Source organism: Manacus candei, unplaced genomic scaffold, assembly GCF_025592945.1.
Source record: "Manacus candei isolate 608988 ecotype Guabito, Panama unplaced genomic scaffold, ASM2559294v1 h1tg000361l, whole genome shotgun sequence".
Classification (NCBI taxonomy): domain Eukaryota; kingdom Metazoa; phylum Chordata; class Aves; order Passeriformes; family Pipridae; genus Manacus; species Manacus candei.
In genome coordinates, this window is record NW_026138409.1 from 1 (window position 1) to 8155 (window position 8155).

Below are 8155 nucleotides of genomic sequence, written 5' to 3' on the forward strand. Positions count from 1 at the left end.
GATAAAGGGAAATGATGGGGTGAATTAAAGTGTAAACAACACAAACAAACAACAGCAATTAACAAATGAATGATAAAGGGAAATGATGGGGTGAATTAAAGTGTAAACAAACAAACAAACAAGCAATTAACAAATGAATGATAAAGGGAAATGATGGGGTGAATTAAAGTGTAAACAAACAAACAAACAAGCAATTAACAAATGAATGATAAAGGGAAATGATGGGGTGAATTAAAGTGTAAACAAACAAACAAACAAGCAATTAACAAATGAATGATAAAGGGAAATGATGGGGTGAATTAAAGTGTAAACAAACAAACAAACAAGCAATTAACAAATGAAGGAATGATGGGAATTAAGTGTAAACAAAAACAAACAAGAAAAAGGGAAATGATGGGGTGAATTAAAGTGTAAACAAACAAACAAACAAGCAATTAACAAATGAATGATAAAGAGGAAATGATGGGGTGAATTAAAGTGTAAACAAACAAACAAACAAGCAATTAACAAATGAATGATAAAGGGAAATGATGGGGTGAATTAAAGTGTAAACAAACAAACAAACAAGCAATTAACAAATGAATGATAAAGGGAAATGATGGGGTGAATTAAAGTGTATTAAAAAAATTTAACAAATTGATGATACAAATGTTTTAATTGGAAAATTAGGGGAATGGAAAGTTTATAAAATTTGAAATTTTTGTTAAAAGTTTAAAAAACAAAAATTATTGATGATTAGAGGGAAAGTCCCTAGATCATTGCAAAAAATGGCAAATTTTTTGCAATTTTTTGCAATTTTTTGTGAAATTGACGACAAAAATCATGTCTGGCGTGCATTAATTAAACTGCAACTTGATGAGAGACGTAATGGAAAAACCAAGCCAACAGCACGTGACGGTGCATCAGTACATCAATTATGAGACCGAATAGCACACTTGGAAACCATATCATTAATTTTCACGCGAAAGTGAGAAAACCGCTCGCCGACCATAAGGGGTACATGTCAACCATATATGGAGCCCCCTGGCGGAGCACTCTGAAGGGCTTATTGAGATCTACCCAAAAAAAAAAAACCAAAAGTTTAGAAAAGGGAAAATGCCGCGATCACGAGGTCCAAATTGGCCAAGCATCCCCAACCATTAGTAACGGAGCGCAAGTTTAGGAAAATTAAGCAAGTTATGGCCCTGACCGAGGAACCAGAGGCGACAAAGAGCAAGTTATGAGAGTGGGTTATTGGTGGAAAGGGAAAGAATACACCTGAAGCTGGACATGATAAACATTACTAACGCCGGGTTGCTGGTTTCTCGTGAGGAGTACGATTAATAAATAACCCAGCACTTCTTGGTTGGTACATAGAGCAAGGTTAAGTGGTGAGTGGTCCATGGACCATGGGTTTTAGGTCCTGTGACGTTCCTCGTGTTGAGGGGGATTTTATGCGAAAACTGGCAGTTTTAGGTTTTAGTTCGGTTAGCGGTGTTATTCCTAGAACATGACATGTTATGTTCTTGTGTGGGAATGTGCCTAGGTCTGTTGATGACGAGTTTTGGATTGTATGGGAGATAGTATGGAATATTTGGATGGATTTGCAATAATGTTATGTCAGATTCTCCTACATGCATGATATGTCTAATGTGGTGGAGAATGCTATGCAAAGTAGTACATACCGTAGGGTATGGGGGGGAGGGGGGGGCCCCTCCCTTGATGTACGTGTTGATTGGAAAGTTGGGGGGTGTTTGGGTGTTTTTTGGGAAACTCTAAGAAGGGGGCAGCCTTCAGTCTTTGGTTTACAAGACCAACGTTTTTTATAAACTATTATGAGTAGTTAGAGGTTGAGTATCTTATTTTCTAGGAGGCTGGTGATAGGAAATAAGATGAGAATGATTGTGAAGTACGTAGTTGAGGCAAGTTGTCCGATGATAATAAATGGATGTTCGACTGGTTGGCTACCGATTCATGTAAGGATTAAAAGATTTGTTACTAGGATTCAGAATAAAAGTTGGGAGAGAGGTCGGAAGGTTATAGTTCGCTGTTTTGATATGTGGAGGAATGGGGCTAGAAATAGGATTAAGACGGAGGCGGCTAGGGCTAGAACTCCCCCTAATTTGTTTGGGATTGACCGTAGGATAGCATATGCAAATAGGAAGTACCACTCAGGTTTGATGTGGGGAGGTGTTACTAGTGGGTTTGCGGGTGTAAAATTCTCTGGATCTCCTAGGAGGTTAGGTGAGAATATGGGCAAGTGTTATCAGGGGAATGAGGAGGAACAAAAGGCCTAGAATATCCTTTATCGAGAAATAGGGGTGGAATGGGATTTTGTCACAGTCTGAATAAATACCTAGGGGGTTGTTTGAGCCTGTTTCATGTAAGAAAGTTAAGTGGATGAGGGTGAGGCCTGCAATTAGGAATGGGAGGAGGAAGTGGAGGGCAAAGAACCGGGTAAGTGTGGGGTTGTCGACTGAGAATCCTCCTCAAGCTCATTCTACAAGTGTTTGGCCAATGTAAGGAATTGCTGAGAATAGGTAGTAATTACTGTAGCGCCTCAGAATGATATTTGGCCTCATGGGAGGACGTATCCTACGAAGGCAGTTGCCATTAGAGTTAAAAGGAGAATAACTCCTGTGTTTCAGGTTTCTTTATATAGGTAGGAACCATAGTAGAAGCCTCGTCCGATGTGCAGGTAAATGCATATGAAGAAAAAGGAAGCGCCGTTTGCATGAAGGTTTCGAATTAATCAGCCGAATTGAACATTTCGGCATGTGTGGGCGACGGATGTAAATGCCAGGGTGATATCTGCTGTATAATGTATTGCTAGTAGGAGGCCAGTGGTGATTTGGATTGTTAGACAGATGCCAAGAAGTGATCCAAAGTTCCATCAGGCGGAAATGTTTGGCGGTGTTGGGAGGTCAATTAAAGAATTATTAACTATTTTTAGAAGGGGGTGATGTTTTCGTAAGTTAGGGGCCATTAACTCTTAGTTCTGTGTGAATAAGATTATAATAAGGATAGATAAAGCGAAGGATCCTAGATAGGTTTTGATTAGTCCGGAGTGTAGGGTGGTTGAGATTTTGGATATTTTGAGTTGAAGGGTTGCTAGCCCTTCTGGGCCTATTTTTTTATATCAAGATAGATCGATTAAATGGAATGCAATGTTCTGGCCGTTGTTTAGGAGCTTAGTGGGGCTGAGGCGGTGTATAAGGGGGTTAAAATATCCTAGAGTGCTGGAGAAGTTTGTAGTGGTATTTTGTTTAGGGGTAGAGAAGGCGTGTGTGAGTTTTGATAATTCTAATGCCAGAATAATGCCTAATGTTGTAACAATGATAGCAGTAGTTTTTGTGATTAGCGGTATGGTTATAGGAGGGGTTTTTGCAGGGGAGATATAGGAGGTAATTAGTAGGCCAGCTATGATACTTCCTAAGGCAAGACGAGTAATTGGGTTTGTGACTGCTGGGTCGTTTTCATTAATAGGAGTAATGGAGGGAATTCGGGTGTAGTCAGTTTGTACTAGTAGGGCTATACGTAGGCTGTAAGTTGCGGTGAAAGCTGTAGCTATAAGGGTTAGTAGAAGTGCTCAGGTGTTTAGGTAGGAGGTGTTAAGGCTTTCAATAATGAGATCTTTTGAGTAAAACCCTGCTAAAAATGGTGTTCCTATGAGAGCTAAATTTCCAATTGTTAGGCACGAAGTAGTTGTAGGAAGTAGTTTCTGTAATCCTCCTATTTTTCGAATGTCTTGTTCGCCGTTAAGGCTGTGAATGACAGACCCAGAGCAGAGGAAGAGTATGGCTTTAAAGAATGCGTGTGTGGAGATGTGTAGGAAGGCTAGTTGGGGTAGATTTAGGCCAATAGTGACTATTATTAGTCCTAGTTGGCTGGATGTGGAAAAGGCAATAATTTTTTTGATGTCGTTCTGGGTAAGAGCGCATGTAGCGGCAAATAGGGTGGATAGGGCACCTATACAAAGGCATATAGTTAGGGCAATTTGGTTGTTACATAATATGTGGTGAGTGCGAATAAGTAAGAAGATTCCGGCAACTACTATTGTGCTGGAATGGAGTAGGGCGGATACCGGGGTTGGTCCTTCTATAGCTGCAGGGAGTCATGGGTGTAGGCCAAATTGGGCGGATTTACCTGTGGCAGCTAGGATGAGTCCTAAGAGAGGGAGAAGGGGTATTTGGTCTGGGGAGGACTGCTGTTGGATCTCTCAGGTGTTTATTGAGGATGCCAGTCATGCTATGCAGAGGATTAGTCAATATCCCCAATACGGTTGTAAAGTACGGCTTGAAGTGCGGCGGTGTTGGCTTCTGCTCGGCCATGTCATCATCCAATCAGGAGGAAGGACATAATTCCAACTCCCTCTCAGCCGATAAATAGGAGGAATATATTATTAGCGACGATTAAGGTGAGTATTGCAATGAGAAAGACTAGAAGGTAAAGAGAAAATTTTGTGGTGTGGGGCTCTGAGGCCATATATCATGTTGTAAATTGAAGAATGGATCATGTTACGAATAGTGCAATAGGAAAAAATGTTAAGGAGTATTGGTCTATTTTAAGGCTAAAGGGGATTTTGAAGTTTGCAATAAATTTTCATTCTCAATAGAAAGTGGTATTTTCTATATTCAGGTAGATGGAGAGGATTATGGGAACTAAACTAATTATAAAGGAAGTTTTAACAGTGTGCATGATGGTTGTTGGAGAGTTTAGAAAGTTTTTGGATAGGAGGGGGAGTAAGATAGGCATAGAGAGGGTAGCCAGGGTCAAAAATATAGAAGTGTTGAGGATTAATGGGTAGTCCATTACTTTTACTTGGACTTGCACCAAGATGAATGGCTCCTAAGACCAGTGGATTGCTACTATCCTTTAAAAGTAAGGGGGCTGAGGTCTTAGGCTCAGATGCAAGAGTTAGCAGTTCTTGCTGGTTAAACCTCCCCTCGGCAGGCAAGAAGAGTTTAACTTCTATTTTTAGGATCACAGTCTAATGTTTGGTTTAAAACTATGCTTGCATGTGGGAATTCCTGAGATTAGCTCTGGCTTTAGGATGAGGAGGAGGGAGGGTAGGATATGAAGTGTTATAAGGAGATGTTCTCGTGTATTTGAATTTTGGATGGTTGTAATATAGGTTGGAGTTGGGCCTCGTTGGGTTATAAGGAGCATGTAGAGGGTGTAGGCTGCAGTTAGTAGGGTTGCGGTTCCAGTTAGGATAATGGTAAAGGTGGATCAGTTGAAGAGTGCAATTATGATAGTTAATTCAGCTATTAGGTTAGTAGTAGGGGGAAGGGCTATGTTTGTTAAGTTGGCTAGGAGTCATCAGAGTCCTGTAAGAGGTAAAAGGGGTTGTAGGCCTCGTGTTAGAAGGAGAGTACGACTATGTATACGTTCATAGTTTGTATTAGCTAGGCAAAATAGCATGGAAGAGGTGAGACCATGTGAGATTATTAGGATTATGGCCCCTGAAAAGGATCAGTGGGTTTGGATTATTGTTGCGGCAATGACTAGACCTATGTGACTTACTGAGGAATAGGCGATTAATGACTTGAGGTCGATTTGGCGTAGGCAGATGGAGCTTGTCATTAGTGCCCCTCATAAGGCTAGGGTTAAAAATGGGTAGTAGAGGTAGTCTAATAGGGAGTTTGTAATTATTGAGATACGCATAATGCCATATCCTCCAAGTTTGAGGAGGAGCGCAGCTAGGAGTATAGATCCTGCGATTGGCGCCTCTACGTGAGCCTTTGGGAGTCATAAGTGTAAACCGTAAAGGGGAGCTTTTACTATGAAAGCAAGCAACAGGGCTAGACTTGATATGAGGCCTGTTCAGGAGTTTGAAAGAGGTGAGTGTGAAAGTTTTATTATAGTCACGTGTATAGTTCCTGTTTGAGTGTGAAGATAGAGAATTACTACCAGTAGGGGGAGAGAGCTAATTAGTGTATAAAATAAGAGGTAGATTCCAGCGCTTAGACGTTCTGGTTGGCTACCTCATCGTGTGATTAGGATTAGGGTGGGGATTAGGGTAGCTTCGAATGCGATATAAAATAGTATCAGATCTAAGGCTGAGAAGGCTAAGATAATGAATGGTTGGGTGAGGATTATGGTTATGGTAAAAATATATTTTCGTGTAGGAGGTTCTTGTTGAAGGTGATTTTGGCTTGCTAGAATTATAAGAGGTAGAAGTCAACAAGATAGAACTAATAAGGGGGATGAAATTTGGTCGGTTCCAAGTCATGATGATAGGTTTTTGCTAGGATAATAGGTTGAAGGAAGTCATTGTAAGCTAACGGTTGCAATTAAGAGGCTGTGCGAGGTGACATTGAGTCATAGAAATTTTGGAGGAGATAAGAGGGTTATGGGGAGTAATATGATTGTGGGAAGAATAATTTTTAACATTGTAGAAGGTTTAGATTGTGTAAATGGTCTGATCCATGAGTTCGGGTGGAAGCTACTAGGATTGCTAGGCCAGTGCCTGCTTCACAGGCTGAGAACGCTAACATAAGGATGGGTATTAAGGGGGATGTTGTCTGAGTTTGAATAGGTCACATAGAGAGGGCAATATATATTGATAGTATTATACTCTCTAAGCATAGTAGGGCAGAAATTAGGTGTATTCGGTGAAAGGCTAGTCCTAAACTGCTTAGGGTGAAGGCAGAGTAGAAGCTTAGATGCAGAAAGGTCATTGAGAAAGTCACGGGGTAGGACTGTGGTTTGTTGAGCCGAAATCAACTGTCTTTGCTAGACTAACTTTCTGAAGTTACTCTGCTCATTCCAAGCCCCCTTGAATTCATTCATAGATTAGCCCTAATGCGAGTAGGAGAATGACTGCGGAGGTTCATGCTAGGGTAGTGAGAGGGGAGAGGAGTTGAGTAGCTCATGGGAGGGGCAGTAGGAGGGCAATTTCTAGGTCAAATAAGAGGAATAAGATTGCGACAAGGAAGAATCGGATTGAAAATGGGAGGCGGGCAGAGCCCAGTGGGTCAAAGCCACACTCGTATGGGGACAATTTTTCTGAATCTGGATTTATTTGGGCTAATCAGAGGTTTAGTGAAGTTAGGATGATACACAGTGATATGGAAATTGTGAATATAAAGAGGATTATGTTAATTGCCTTTCTCTGGGTTTGATCCAGATTTTAGAGATTGGAAGTCAATTGTAATTAATATACTAGAAGGGCAAGATCCTCATCAATAGATTGTTATGTAGAGGAACAGTCAGATAATGTCAACAAAATGTCAGTATCAGGCCGCTGCTTCAAAGCCAAAGTGGTGGTTGGATGTGAAATGGAATTTTACGAGGCGGAGGAGGCAAATCAAGAGGAAGGAGGATCCAATGATTACGTGGAGGCCATGGAATCCTGTGGCAACGAAAAAGGTAGACCCATAGACTCCGTCGGCAATTGAGAATGGGGCTTCATAATATTCTATTGCTTGAAGTGCTGTAAAGTAGAATCCTAATAGTACGGTTATAAGTAGAGCTTGGGTAGCTTGGTTTCGATTACCCTCTGTGATGCTGTGATGTGCTCATGTAACAGTGACTCCTGAAGCTAGGAGGATAGCAGTATTTAGTAGGGGAACTTCTATTGGGTTTAGAGGTTTGATCCCCATAGGGGGTCATTGCCCTCCGAGTTCTGGGGTGGGAACTAAGCTGGAGTGGAAGAATGCTCAGAAGAATCCTAGGAAGAAGAATGCTTCGGATGTAATAAATAGAATTATCCCGTAACGTAAGCCCTTTTGGACTGTGGGGGTATGGTGGCCTTGGAATGTGCTTTCTCGTACGATGTCACGTCATCATTGGAGTATCACTAGAACTATAGAGAGTAGGCCTAGGAGCAAGAGTTGGATAGAGCTGTGGTGAAATCATATGGCTAGTCCAGAGGTGGTGAGGAGGGCGGCCGCTGCTCCAAAAATGGGTCAAGGGCTTGGGTCTACTATGTGAAATGAGTGGGCTTGGTGTGTCATTAAGGGTTAAATGTTTTCTTGTAAGTAAAGGCTTAGAAGAAGTACAAAGACATATGCTTGGATTATTGCTACGGCTACTTCTAGAATTGTTAAGAGGAGTAGAATAGTTATAGTTAGAAGAGACACGGTGGGCATGATGGGAAGGAGGACGGTAGTGGCTGTTGAAATGAGTTGGATGAGTAGGTGCCCAGCTGTGAGGTTGGCTGTGAGGCGAA

General features: G+C 41.4%; 1 pseudogene; it reads right to left on the reverse strand.

Moving 5' to 3' along the window:
- Positions 1-1819: 1819 nt before the first annotated feature.
- LOC127465313 (cytochrome b-like) lies at positions 1820-7363 on the reverse strand (annotated as a pseudogene).
- Between the last annotated feature and the right edge of the window lie 792 nt (positions 7364-8155).